This window comes from Triticum urartu, chromosome 2A, assembly GCF_056163025.1.
Source record: "Triticum urartu cultivar PI428250 chromosome 2A, HENAU_Tu73, whole genome shotgun sequence".
NCBI lineage: Eukaryota > Viridiplantae > Streptophyta > Magnoliopsida > Poales > Poaceae > Triticum > Triticum urartu.
The window spans coordinates 563100226-563116345 of record NC_141874.1 but is presented as its reverse complement, the minus strand read 5'-3'; positions in this window follow the sequence as shown (position 1 = coordinate 563116345).

Below are 16120 nucleotides of genomic sequence, written 5' to 3'. Positions count from 1 at the left end.
GGTATGCATCATATCCAATAGGGTGCAGTTATGATGTTCGGACACACCATCACACTATGGTGTTCCAGGCTGTATCAGTTGTGAAACAATTTCCACAATGTCTTAATTCTGTGCCAAACTCGTAATTCAGATATTCATCTCTATGATCATATCATAGATCTTTTATCCTCTTGTCACGACGATCTTTCAACTTCACCCTGAAATTACTTGAACCTTTCAATAATTCAGACTCGTGATTCATCAAGTAAATATACTCAACATCTACCCAAATCATCTGTGAAGTAAGAACATAACGATATCCACTACACGCCTCAGCACTCATTGGACTGCACACATCAAAAATGTATTACTTCCAGCAAGTTGCTTTCTGGTTCCATTTTACTGAAACCGAGGCTTTCAGTCATCTTGCCCATGTGGTATGATTTGCATGTCTCAAGTGATTCAAAACCAAGTGAGTCCAAACGATCCATTTGCATGGAGTTTTTTCATGCATATACACCAATAGACATGGTTCGCATGTCTCAAACTTTTCAAAAACGAGTGAGCCCAAAGATCCATCAACATGGAGCTTCTTCATGCGTTTTATACCAATATGACTCAAGTGGCAGTGCCACAAGTATGTGGTACTATCATTACTATCTTGTATCTTTTGGCATGAACATGTGTATCACTACGATCGAGATTCAATAAACCATTCATTTTAGGTGTAAGGCCATTAAAGGTATTATTCAAATAAACAGAGTAACCATTATTCTCCTTAAAGGAATAACCGTATTGCGATAGACATAATCCAATCATGTCTATGCTCAACACAAACACCAATCTCGATGGTAGAGGGAGCGTACGATATTTGATCAACCTTGGAAATACTTCCAACACATATCGTCATCTCACCTTTAGCTAGTCTCCGTTTATTCCGTAGCTTTTATTTCGGGTTACTAACACTTAGCAACCGAACCGGTATCCAATGCCCTGGTGCTACTAGGAGTACTAGTAAAGTACACATCAACACAATGTATATCCAATATACTTCTATCGACCTTGCCAGCCTTCTAATCTACCAAGTATCTAGGGTAATTCTGCTCCAGTGGCTGTTCCCCTTATTACAGAAGCACTTAGTCTCGGGTTTGGGTTCAACCTTGGGTCTCTTCACTAGAGCAGCAGCTGAATTGCCGTTTCATGAAGTATCCCTTCTTGCCCTTGCCCTTCTTGAAACTAGTGGTTTCACCAACCATCAACAATTGATGCTCCTTCTTGATTTCTACTTTGGTGTCAAACATCGCGAATATCTCAAGGATCATCATATATGTCCCTGATATATTATAGTTCATCACGAAGCTCTAGCAGCTTGGTGGTAATGACTTCGGAGAAACATCACTATCTTATCTGGAAGATCAACTCCCACTTGATTCAAATGATTGTTGTACTCAGACAATCTGAGCACAAGCTCAACAATTGAGCTTTTCTCCCTTAGTTTGCAGGCTAAGAAAATCGTCGGAGGTCTTATACCTCTTGACGTGGGCACGAGCCTGAAATTCCAATTTCAACCCTCGAAACATCTCATATGTTTCGTGACGTTTCAAAACCGTCTTCGGTGCCTCAACTCTAAACCGTTTAACTGAACTATCATGTAGTTATCAAAACGTGTATGTCAGATGTTCGCAACATCCACAGACAACGTTCGAGGTTCAGCACACTGAGCGGTGCATTAAGGACATAAGCCTTCTAAGAAGCAATGAGGACAATCCTCAGTTTACGGACCTAGTCCGCATAATTGCTACTATCAACTTTCAACTAAATTTTTTTCTCTAGGAACATATCTAAACAGTAGAACTAAAGCGCGAGCTACGACATAATTTGCAAAATCCTTTTTGACTATGTTCAGGATAAACAAGTTCATCTTATGAACTCCCACTCAGATAGACATCCCTCTAGTCATCTAGGTGATTACATGATCCGAGTCAACTAGGCCGTGTCCGATCATCACGTGAGACGGACTAGTCAACATCGGTGAACATCTTCATGTTGATCGTATCTACCATACGACTCATGCTCGACCTTTCGGTCTCTTGTGTTCCGAGGCCATGTCTGTACATGCTAGGCTCGTCAAGTTAACCTAAGTGTTTCGCGTGTGTAAATCTGTCTTACACCCGTTGTATGTGAACGTTAGAATCTATCACACCCGATCATCACGTGGTGCTTCGAAACAACAAACTGTCGCAACGGTGCACAGTTAGGGGGAACACTTTCTTGAAATTTTAATGAGGGATCATCTTATTTACTACCGTCGTTCTAAGCAAATAAGATGTATAAACATGATAAACATCACATGCAATCAAATAGTGACATGATATGGCCAATATCATTTTGCTCCTTTTCATCTCCATCTTCGGGGCTCCATGATCATCGTTGTCACCGGCATGACACCATGATCTCCATCATCATGATCTCCATCATCGTGTCTTCTTGAAGTTGTCTCGTCATCTATTACTTCTACTACTATGGCTAACGCTTTAGCAATAAAGTAAAGTAATTACATGACGTTTAAGTTGACACGCAGGTCATAAATAAATAAAGACAACTCCTATGGCTCCTGCCGGTTGTCATACTCATCGACATGCAAGTCGTGATTCCTATTACAAGAACATGATCAATCTCATGCATCACATATCATTCATCACATTCTTCATGGCCATATCACATCACATAGCATACCCTGCAAAAACAAGTTAGACGTCCTCTAATTGTTGTTTGCATGTTTTACGTGGCTGCTATGGGTTTCTAGCAAGAACGTTTCTTACCTACGCAAAAACCACAACGTGATATGCCAATTGCTATTTACCCTTCATAAGGACCCTTTTCATCGAATCCGATCCGACTAAAGTGGGAGAGACAGACACCCGCCAGCCACCTTATGCAACTAGTGCATGTTTGTCGGTGGAACCGGTCTCACGTAAGCGTACGTGTAAGGTTGGTCCGGGCCGCTTCATCCCACGATGCCGTCGAAACAAGACTGGACTAGTAACGGTAAGCATATTGAACAAAATCAACGCCCACAACTACTTTGTGTTCTACTCGTGCATAGAATCTACGCAATAGACCTAGCTCATGATGCCACTGTTGGGGAACGTAGCAGAAATTCAAAATTTTCCTACGTGTCACCAAGATCTATCTATGGAGAAACCAGCAACGAGGGGAAGGAGAGTGCATCTACATACCCTTGTAGATCGCTAAGCGGAAGCGTTCAAGAGAACGGGGTTGAAGGAGTCATACTCGTCGTGATCCAAATCACCGGAGATCCTAGTGCCGAACGGACGGCACCTCCGCGTTCAACACACGTACAGCCCGACGATGTCTCCCACGCCTTGATCCAGCAAGGAGAGAGGGAGAGGTTGAGGAAGACTCCATCCAGCAGCAGCACAACGGCGTGGTGGTGGTGGAGGAGTGTGGCAATCCTGCAGGGCTTCGCCAAGCACCACGGGATATGAGGAGAAAGAGAGGGAGGGCTGCACCAACGAGAGAGATCAAATCGCGTGTTATGAGCAGCCCAAACCTCAACTATATATAGGGGAAGGGGAGGGGCTGCACCCCCTTTAGGGTTTCCACCCCTAGGGGTGGCGGCCAGCCTAGATCCCATCTAAGGGGGGCGGCCAAGGGGAGGGGGAGAGGGAGGCGCACCAGGATGGGCCTTAGGGCCCATCTGCCCTAGGGTTTGCCCCCTTCTCCTCTCCCTTGCGCCTTGGGCCCTTGTGGGGGGCGCACCAGCCCACCTGGGGCTGGTCCCCTTCCACACTTGGCCCATGAAGCCCTCCGGGGCTGGTGGCCCCACTTGGTGGACCCCCGGGACCCTCCCGGTGGTCCCGGTACGTTACCGATAAACCCCAAAACTTTTCCAGTGACCAAAACAGGACTTCCCATATATAAATCTTTACCTCCGGACCATTCCGGAACTCCTCGAGACGTCCGGGATCTCATCCGGGACTCTGAACAACATTCGGTAACCACATACAAACTTCCTTTATAACCCTAGCGTCATCGAACCTTAAGTGTGTAGACCCTACGGGTTCGGGAGACATGCAGACATGACCGAGACGTTCTCCGGTCAATAACCAACAGCGGGATCTGGATACCCATGTTGGCTCCCACATGTTCCATGATGATCTCATCGGATGAACCACGATGTCGAGGATTCGATCAATCCCGTATACAATTCCCTTTGTCTAGCGGTACGATACTTGCCCGAGATTCGATCGTCGGTATCCCGATACCTTGTTCAATCTCGTTACCGGCAAGTCTCTTTACTCGTTCCGTAACACATCATCCCGTGATCAACTCCTTGATCACATTGTGCACATTATGATGATGTCCTACCGAGTGGGCCCAGAGATACCTCTCCGTCACACGGAGTGACAAATCCCAGTCTCGATTCGTGCCAACCCAACAGACACTTTCGGAGATACCTGTAGTGTACCTTTATAGCCACCTAGTTACGTTGTGACGTTTGGCACACCCAAAGTATTCCTACAGTATTCGGGAGTTGCACAATCTCATGGTCTAAGGAAATGATACTTGACATTAGAAAAGCTTTAGCATACAAACTACACGATCTAGTGCTATGCTTAGGATTGGGTCTTGTCCATCACATCATTCTCCTAATGATGTGATCCCGTTATCAACGACATCCAATGTCCATGGTTAGGAAACCGTAACCAGCTATTGATCAACGAGCTAGTCAACTAGAGGCTTACTAGGGACATGGTGTTGTCTATGTATCCACACATGTATCTGAGTTTCCTATCAATACAATTCTAGCATGGATAATAAACGATTATCATGAACAAGGAAATATAATAATAACTTATTTATTATTGCCTCTAGGGCATATTTCCAACACATTCCAGTTATAAACAACACGGGGACCAAGAAGGAATGGTGATGGTGAGAAGTATCACTTGTATCAAGAATTCTCAAGAGGTGGTGAAATTCCCACGACATTCTTGACATAAAAGGTGGTAATATTCCAAGGTAAGGAAGAACAAATGCTGGATAGCAAGGAACTCAAGGTATAACACATAACACGAACAAGTTTGTGTTGGAGGGAAGGCAATAAAATGGTCGATGATAACACAAATCATCAAGGGCAAGGATGGTATTTCTCATCATGAATTCGATTGATATCTATACCAATATAAAAAGACCCAAATGGGCAGATCCAAACCATCTCGACCGTCAAATCATGTTATCTAGCGGTTCAAATCGCTCCAATGTTGAGCACCAAACACGTTTAACGCTCTAATTACCCACCACTGCCATTGGTTATAAACACGTTTTGACTCAACGCTATCCCTTGAAATCTGTCATGTAATTAATATCCTACCATTCTCGCGGAAAAGTAATTGATATGTTACCAAATATCTACGTGCACCAGATATCTTACCTAATATAACATGCAACTAATATCCTACCTAATATAAACGTGCATTGCACGTACATTATTACTAGTCCTAGTAGGAGTCAAGATGTTGATGATGATCATGGCAATTTTGTCGAGAGGCTCCACGAAGAAGCAATCGAACAACGACTATATCAAGCAAAAGGACCGATGCCGTGAAAGATTAATGGATCCACGGGTACGACACCAACTCAAAATCAAGCTTGTTGTTAGAGGTGAAATGATAAGACAAGGAAGATCGACGTAAGTTTAGCTCATCGTCGAAAGTTGTGCTCCGAGAATAAGGACCAGGTAGCACAGTTATAATTGGCACGGTAATAATGTAGCCAATTGGGCTAGGAATGACATGATGGAGTATTAAACTTCCCAACAATAAAGTACTAGGAGTACTGAATCACAGTGTTGATTCGATTCACTATGCGGTGTTCTCGGTTGACGACAACCCAGAACCCGTGGAGTGACTATCACAGGAAAAGGGTACTACTTCACCAAAAGTTCAAAAGAGGTAGGGCAATAGCATGATATCCTCAAGATACCAGGGGGTAAACTCGAGAGTAGGATAGAACAAGGGTTGGACAGGGGTAATGATTTGCAGAATACAAGTACTTCAACTTGCCCGAGGAAAGAATCAAGGAAGATCAATATGGCCGGAACCATGATTGCAAAAGACCAGATCCCAGATATAAGATGAACTTATACCAAGGGAAAATTAATTTAAGAGAAGCTTCCATGATAAGATCAACATCGTGTCCATGGGCATGAACACAAAGTTCAAGGTCGACTCCCACTTCTACAATGCATGACCATTCATTCACTACTCTTATAAAATAATTTTAGTGTGAAACCTACCTGGTGAATTACCAGGGGAGTATGACCCGTGAAAACTTTTCGGGTTCAAACCGATTAAGGAAGGCATAGGTTCAACCCATCGGGGCATCTTAGAAACATATACCACAAACTTCAGGAGTAAAATAACTCAAGCTCAGAAGCAGATCATGGTTGACAAAAGCAGAGGATATAATTTACCAAAGGCATTAGATATCAGGGGAAGAACTGACAAGGTTATTGGATATGAAGGACACTGTCGGATAATAACCAAGCAATTGGTCTCGCGGACCACAAGGAATCTGATTTGAGTATCGGTTCTCAATCAGAAGGAAAAAAGAATGCACATGCATCAGATTATAGAAACAACCGACTGATTCAAATCTCAAATGCAAATGAATTATGATTTCCAAATCAAGGGATAAAAAACAAACGTTCTGATCGAAAATGAATAAGTTCAATAGACTTAGAAGCACAACCGATCTAGGCATTGATTGGTCAAGAACCAGCTCATATCGAAATGACGTCTGAGCCAGAAGGATGAATTCTAGGGACTGACTAAGGATTGCGAGCATTCACAACACATTGAATCAAAAGACTCAAAATGATAATGACAAGGGATGCCAATAAGATTATGAGACTTATGGGATTAACAATAATGCAAGTAAGCAAGAATTTCAAGAGCAATAGGTGGCTCAGGATTTTCGGAAGATCGAATGGTATTTCGAAGACTCATGTGAAACACATGAACAACTGGGAATGAGCGAATACTCGATAAGTGGAAGGAATTACCCACAGGGGTATTCTTGTGGCAAAGAACTGTAAGGCAGTATGCACAAAGTATTCTCATAACAATAGAGAGAATTTCGGGGTATCTTGTAATAACAAGATCAACGGGGAATGATTGTATGAATGGAAAGTGTACGTGGTTATCCATAGGGGGTTATCAATGAAAGGAAATTGCAAAAGCGATGGCACAAAGTCTCGAGAGAACATCGTATAGTATCTTTGGAATCTTCTGGTGAAGCAAGCGATCGTCCGGACCGAGGGGATCTCTGGGAGAAAGTATTTACGAGAACCTAGAGTTAGAGTTAGAAAATCATTTAACCCGAATAGGAGAGAGATCAGAGTCCAAGAGTATAGACGGGGAGTAAAAGATCCTAATACCACCCAATGGCGATGTGGGCCCGTAAGCCACACAACCATGTTAGTAAAAGTTTTGCAATTGACTAGACTCGACATCGTCCAAGGAGTTTGGAAGGGGGGGTTCCTACAGGCAGTCAGCTCTGATACCAACTTGTGACGCCCCTGATTTGACCGTACACTAATCATACACGCAAATGTGCACGATCAAGATCAAGGACTCACGGGAAGATATCACAACACAACTCTAGACACAAATTAAAATAATACAAGCTTTATATTACAAGTGACGAGTCAGCGGAAGCAACAATATCTGAGTACAGACATAAGTGAAACAAGTTTGCCTTAAGAAGGCTAGCACAATAGTAGCAACGATCGAAAAGGCAAGGCTTCCTGCCTGGGACCTCCTAACTACTCCTCGAAGCCGAACTCCACGTTGAAACATCCTCGGGATCCTATGGCTCCTGGACTCCATCATATGATCCCAATAACCGGGAAAAGGGGAAATAGAAGTAGCAAAGCAACCGTGAGTACTCATCCAAAGTACTCGCAAGCAAGGATCTACACTGCATATGCATTGGTATTAATGAAATGGGTAGTATCTATGGACTGAACTGCAGAATGCCAGAATAAGAGGCGGATAGCTAGTCTTATCGAAGACTACGCTTCTGGCAGCCTCCATCTTGAAGCGGTAGAAGAGAGTAGATGGTAAGTTAACCAAGTATCATCGCATAGCATAATCCTACCCGGCTATCCTCTCCTCGTCGCCCTGTTAGAGAGCGATCACCAAGTTGTATCTGGCACTTGAAAGGGTGTGTTTTATTAAGTATACGGTTCTAGTTGTCATAAGGTCAAGGTACAACTCCGGGTCGTCCTTTTACCGAGGGACACGGCTATTCGAATAGATAAACTTCCCTGCAAGGGTGCACCACATTTCCCAACACGCTCGATCCCCTTTGGCCGGACACACTTTCTTGGGTCATGCCCGGCCTCGGAAGATCAACACATCGCAGCCCCACCTAGGCACAACAAAGAGGTCAGCACGCCGGTCTAAATCCTATGCGCGCAGGGGGTCTGGGCCCATCGCCCATTGCTGACCTGCATGTTGCGTACGCAGCCGGTGAGCAGACCTAGCAACCTCCATTACAAAGAAAGTTGCATTACGCGGTCCAACCCGGCGCGCGCCGCTCACTCGCTGACGTCAAGAAGGCTTCGGCTGATACCACGACGTCGAGTGCCCATAACTGTTCTCGCATAGTTGGTTAGTGCGTATAGGCCAGTGGTTAGACTCAGATCAAATATTAAGATCTCGTTAAGCGTGTTAATTGATTTAACCGCGGACGTCGACCAGGGCTAGGCCCACCTCTCTCCTAGGTGGTCTCAACCTGCCCTGTCGCCCCGCCACAAAGATCCACCCAGAGGGTCGTCGGGAGAAAGGTTCTTTGAGCCCCCAATCCATGAATCACACTACAACACGGTAGAGATTTGAAGGCATCCAAAAATGCCTTTGAAAGGCCAAAAAATGCCTTCAGAGGCATTTTTGAAGAATGCCTCCGATGCTCAGCCTGTGTAGGCATTTTCTGGAAATGCCTCCGATGCTCATGACTTATGAGGGCATTCTAAAAAACGCCTGTGAAAAAATGCCTCCGATGCTCATGACTTATGAGGGCATTCTGAAAAACGCCTGTGAAACTGCAATAAAATTTTACTTATATGGCATGTAGTTAATGAGAAGTATACTAACATAATATGTTATAACACCGGGCCTTTCTCACGCACACAAATAGGAGTATCATTTTATTTGTCCACGTGTATCTTAGAGCACACATCTTTCAGTCTATGTATGAGAACTCTTACGTCACATAAAGCGGCTCTCCTTTTAAACCGGTCAAATTTTAGTTCGTCAAGCGGTATGGAACTAAATAATTTGCAACTTTGTTCCGAACGAGAAATAGCTCACGCAAAAATGAAAAACGTGCATACCATGACTCAAACCATCGACCTCTGTTCTTTCAGAGTCAACAGTCAAGTCAGCCAACCAACAAACCAGTCGTCTTACTTGATGGCATTGCACGCACAGCCTTAATATGGTATCTTCATCCGGCCACGTCAGTCAAAGGACTAGAAGCCCGTACAGGTACATATATTCCATACAATAGGGACTAAATTGAAAATCTAACCGAGATTTGGAGGCATTTTTCTCCAGAACACCTTCAAGTGTGTGCGGGCAGTTTACAATACGCCCCCTAACCTTTGATATATTACAGCATTTTCTGAAAACGCCTCTAAATCTGAAGTGGCGTTCTGCAAAACGCATCTCAAACTGTTATACATATTACTGCATTTTTTCAAAACGCCAGTAATTAAGCATCTTTTTGAGGCATTCCTCATAAGTGTCTCCTAACAAGAGACATTTGAAGGCGTTTTGTTCGGAACGCTTTTAGGAGAGGTAATCCAAGGCACTTTTTTTAATGCCTTTGTTTCTTAACTGTGTTGTAGTGTCACTCGCGGGTACTTTACGAGCCGACCTGTTTTTAGTCATTACATGTATCATGTATAATATATATAATATATATCCGTGATCACGGCCCGGTAGTATAGCATGGCAGACGGACAAGAATGTAGGGTCACTGATGATAAACTAGCATCCTATACTAAGCATTTGGGATTGCAGGTAAGGTATCAACAACTGTAGCAGCAATGACATGCTATGCAACAGAATAGGATTAACCGAAAGCAGTAACATGCTACACTACTCTAATGCAAACAGTAGAGAGAAGAGAAGAATAGGCGGTATATGGTGATCAAGGAGGGGCTTGCCTGGAAGCTTTGTTGCACATGAAGAAGGGTCGTCGATGACGTAGTCGTACTCAGTGGCCTCAACTCCGGTCTCGGGGTCTACTAGAGAAGAAGAAGGGGGGAGAAACAGTAAATACGGAGCAAACAAGGCATCAAAAAATATAACAAGGCAATACGCGGTACTAGGGATGATCTAACGCAGGGATAGGTGATACCGGAAAAGGGGAGAAACATTCGGGAAAGTATCCCCGGTGTTTCGCGCTTTTGGATAGATGAACCGGAGGGGGAAAGTTGTGTGTTTGCTATGCAAGGAACATGTGACAGATGAACGAACCGCGTATTTGGATTTGTCTCATTTTTCTGATCAACTTTTATGTAGAAAACTTTTTCATCAGAGTTACGGTTGAATTTATATGAATTTTTAAAGTTTAAACAATATTCTAAAATTCCTGGGTTTATATTAATAAAAAACTATGCAGAAAAGGCTAGGTGCACCCGGTGTAGTGCACCCAGAGGTGCACCAGTGGCCGACCGGTGGGGCCAGTCAACTGCTGGCGCAACAGTTGACTGGTTAAACTTTGACCAGTCAGCGGGTCCAGTGGGGCCCGCATGTTAGTGTCTCACTTTTATTTATTTATATTTGTTTTTAGTTCTATTGTTTCTTTTTCCTTTTTTTACAGAGGAAGGGGTAGTTAGGACTAAAGGGGAATTAACCCCGGTTGATAACGGCCAGCCGGCCGCCCCCCCCCCCCCCCCCCCCCCCGCGCACAGGAGCAGAGGACTCCGGCGGCCTAAGCCAGGAGCAGCGGCAGGCTCCGGCTGGGGGTGCCTCCGGTGGCCGGAGCGGGTGCAGAAGTGGCGGTGGAGGCGAGCTCGGCGGTGAGGCGCAGGGCGAGCAGGGGGGTGGCCGGGGTGCACGACAGCAGTGGCTGGGCCACGCGCGGGCGCGCGAGCTTGAAGCGGCACGGGCGCTCGCGGCGAAGCGGGCGCGCATCTAGGCGCAGGCGGGGTGCGAAGCAGCAGGCCGGGATGCGGCGGCGGCACGGGAAGAGGGAGCGGCGGGTGCAGGAGGCGACGGCGGCGGTGCGGCAGCAGCAACAGAGGAGGCGAGCGGCGGCGGATGGCCAAAGCGTGCGGTGCAGGCGGCGTAGGGTGCAGCCGGACACGGGCATAGACGTGGGGGGAGCACAGCCACAGGCGCGACGAGCGCGCGCGGGAGCGAGCCCGGTGCGGGTATGGTGGCGCTTCGGCCATGGCGGATGCGAGCTCGCGGGATGACACTACGGCGACCGATCGACAGGGCCAAGCCGGGATTCGGAGGAGGGGCTCACGGCGGTGCCGAAGACGAGCTCGAGGTGGCCAGGGACGGACCGGAGCGGCGGCAATCGACGACGGAGGCTGGCGATGTACACGGTGAAGATGAGCTCGATGGCGAGTGTACGGGGCAGCTCCGCTCGATTTGGTGCTCGGGATGGACGGAGTCGATGGTGAGGGTCCTCCTGGACGTGTTCTCATGCGCCGGGAAGCACGGTGGCCGTGGTGACGACGACGACCGTGACGAGCGGCGGACGGGCCGCGACCATTTGGACAAGAGCGAGTGAGGGAGGGGAAAGTGAGGGGTAGGGTTTCGTCAGGGGGTCGCGGGGATGCACTTAACCTCCGGGTGGGCTCCGGATGGTCGCCATGACGACAATCGGCTATGTGGACGGCGTATGCGTGTGCACAGCGCCATAGCCTCCCTGCCTCTGTACAAAGGTGGGGGAAAAGGCATGGTGGGCTGGCCTGTGGGGTGGCCGACTAGGCCGGCTGGGTCGAGGCCTAGTGGAGGAAGGGGGGTTTACTATTTTTGCCTTTCTCATTTAATGTTTCTGTTTCTATTTAGTTTTATTTTATTTTCAGTTTTATAAAAATATGACACTAGCCCCTAAATTAGTTTTATTAATTAAGACACTGCCACAAATAACTTGGAACCTAAATAAAATAGTTTTATATTTGTTTATTATTTAAAAGAATTCAATAATTATTTTTAGCCACTGTTTTATTTAATTTAGGACATTAATCCACTTTTATAAAAATGTTTGTTCACCACCATATTTAGTTATGGAATATTTGCAACACTTTGAACATTTTAGTTTGAAAGTTTGAAAACTTTTGCCGTTTGACTTGATTTTGAATTTTGAATTTGAACAGGATTGAACTACCATGGAATTAGCAACAGTAATCATGGTGACATGGAGGAGCTTGGAGTGTACAGGGGAAGGAGAAGCGAAGATAAGGATACCTGGTGGTGGAATGATGATGTTCAGAAGGCGATTAAAGAGAAGAAAGATTGCTTCAAACGCCTATACCTGGATAGGAGTGCAGACAACATAGAGAAGTACAAGATAGCGAAGAAGGCCGCAAAGCGAGCTGTTGGTGAAGCAAGGGGTCGGGCATATGAGGAGCTCTACCAACGGTTAGGCACGAAGGAAGGTGAAAGGGACATCTATAAGATGGCCAAGATCCGAGAGAGGAAGACGAGGGATATTGGCCAAGTCAAATGCATCAAGGACGGAGCAGGCCAACTCTTGGTGAAGGACGAGGAGATTAAGCATAGATGGCGGGAGTACTTCGACAAGCTGTTCAATGGGGAGAATGAGAGTTCTATCATTGAACTGGACGACTCCTTTGATGAGACCAGCATGCGTTTTGTGTGGCGAATCCAGGAGTCTGAGGTCAAGGAGGCTTTAAAAAGGATGAAAGGAGGCAAGGCGATGGGCCCTGATTGTATCCCTATTGAGGTGTGGAAAGGTCTCGGGGACATAGCGATAGTATGGCTAACCAAACTTTTCAACCTCAATTTTCAGGCAAACAAGATGCCAGAAAAATGGAGACGGAGTATATTAGTACCAATCTTCAAGAACAAGGGGTATGTTCAGAGTTGTACTAATTACCGTGGAATTAAGCTGATGAGCCATACAATAAAGCTATGGAAGAGAGTCATTGAGCACCGCTTAAGAAGAATGACAAGCGTGACCAAAAATCACTTTGGTTTCATGCCTGGGAGGTCGACCATGGAAGCCATTTTCTTGGTACGACAACTTATGGAGAGATATAGGGAGCAAAAGAAGGACTTGCATATGGTGTTCATTGACTTGGAGAAGGCCTATGATAAGATACCGCGGAATGTCATGTGGTGGGCCTTGGAGAAACACAAAGTCCCAGCAAAGTACATTACCCTCATCAAGGACATGTACAATAATGTTGTGACAAGTGTTCGAACAAGTGATGTCGACACTGATGACTTCCCGATTAAGATAGGACTGCATTAGGGGTCAGCTTTGAGCCCTTATCTTTTTGCATTGGTAATGGATGAGGTCACAAGGGATATACAAGGAGATATCCCATGGTGTATGCTCTTTGCGGATGATGTGGTGTTAGTTGACGATAGTCGGACGGGGGTAAATAGGAAGTTAGAGTTATGGAGACAAACCTTGGAATCGAAAGGGTTTAGGCTTAGTAGAACTAAAACCGAGTACATGATGTGCGGTTTCAGTACTACTAGGTGTGAGGAGGAGGTTAGCCTTGATGGCCAGGTGGTACCTCAGAAGGACACCTTTCGGTATTTGGGGTCAATGTTGCAGGAGGATGGGGGTATTGATGAAGATGTGAACCATCGAATCAAAGCCAGATGGATGAAGTGGCGCCAAGCTTCTGGCATTCTCTGTGACAAGAGAGTGCCACAAAAGCTAAAAGGCAAGTTCTACAGGACGGCGGTTCGACCCGCAATATTGTATGGCGCTGAGTGTTGGCCGGCTAAAAGGCAACATGTTCAACAGTTAGGTGTGGCGGAGATGCGTATGTTGAGATGGATGTGTGGCCACACAAGGAAGGATCGAGTCCGGAATGATGATATACGAGATAGAGTTGGGGTAGCACCAATTGAAGAGAAGTTTGTCCAACATCGTCTGAGATGGTTTGGGCATATTCAACGCGGGCCTCCAGAAGCTTCGGTGCATAGTGGACGGCTAAAGCGTGCGGAGAATGTCAAGAGAGGGTGGGGTAGACCGAATTTGACATGGGAGGAGTCCGTTAAGAGAGACCTGAAGGATTGGAGTATCACCAAAGAGCTAGCTATGGACAGGGGTGCGTGGAAGCTTGCTATCCATGTGCCAGAGCCATGAGTTGGTTGCGAGATCTTATGGGTTTCACCTCTAGCCTACCCCAACTTGTTTGGGACTAAAGGCTTTGTTGTTGTCGTTGAATCATGGTGACATGGCATCATTAGCAGAAGTTACTGTAGCTTAATTACCCGGGCGTCACAGTAAGTCCACATGCCTTGCATTGTTGTACAAGTTCTGCAAGGCTGTCATAGCATTGTTTGGCCTAGAGTACCCGAGAGAGCCAAATGATGCGAATAGTGCCCGGTTTGTTGGTGATAAATGTAGATAGAGGCTTTCCGTGGATGCTTGGTAGTATAGATTGTATGCATTAGAGGTGGAAGAAATGTCCATCTGCTTGGCAGGGGTTGCATAAGGGACATGTCAAAGGTTGAACTGTCATACTTGAAGTTGTGGCTTCACAAGATCTCTGAATTTTGGCACTCTTTTTTGGGCATGACAGGTTCTCACAATGACACCAACATGCTTCGACGCTCTCCGGTGTTCGGAAGGCTTGCAAAAGAGGCAACTACCCAGAGGTCAACTTTGAGATCAATGGCCACCAATACAACAAGGGATACTACCTTGCTGATGGTATATATCCTCAATAGTCAACTCTTGTGAAGACAATCTCCAGTCCAATAGGAGAGAAGAGGGCTATGTTTGCTCAAGCACAAAAGAGTGCTACGAAGGATGTGGAGCATGCTTTTGATGTGCTTCAATCTCGATGTGTCATCGCTCGGTATCCTGTTAGAACTTGGAGCACCAAAAAGTTGTGAGAGGTGATGACTGCTTGTGTGATCATGCACAACATGATCGTAGAGGATGAGCGTGATGACCAAATCTATGATCAAGGGTTTTAATTTCAGGGTGAAAATATTATGCCTGATCATGGACTGGCAATATTTACACAGTTCACTCAATTTCATATGAAATGTGATTAGCCAATTCACATTCAACTTCATAAATGATTTGGTTGAGTATATGTGGACTCAACTCGGCAACAAATAGATGCATCGGTTTTTTTACTTTCTATGTATTTGTGACAACTTAAACTTCATTTGGTTTATAAACTATGAGATTTTTGTTTGGTTGTAAACTATTTTTTATTGTGATACTATCTGATTTATTTGGTTGTAATAAAACTACGTGCAATGTTGCTTTTTAGATATATGCATGCAAAAATTGTGCACATTTGACCACCGGCAGGCCGGGCGGACCAAATGGATCGGCCGGTTGGGCACACTATGGACACAAACACAAACATGCACGGACGCCGTCCCTTTGACCCACACAAAAGGACTAAAAAAAGATAAAAACCACGTTCATTGCATTCGCCGGTTTGAGTTGCCCTAACCCCTAGTTAGTTGCACCCAGGACAAGCAGGTTGGGGGCATGCCACACTGATGTGATGCGGTTTCTAAAAAGGATATGATGTGTGTGAGAAGTGCAAGCAGCAACTGATCTCCATAGAGCTCTTTATTTTTCTTTCAATGAAAATATTTTTTTCACATCTTAAAAAATCTGAAAAATATACACATAGACATATGTTTATAGTATAAATGTATAAAGTTTCATAAACATATATGTTAATATGTGATGTACATAAAAAGACAAGCAAATGGATTAAAATAGGCCTTCTCTTTTGGACTGATATTTTTCCTTTTTGTGCAGCATGCAAATAATCAAATTAGTTGCTGAAATTTTTTACATACTTGAAGAACATGCATATGTACTTATATAAAAAAATTGACATTTCTTG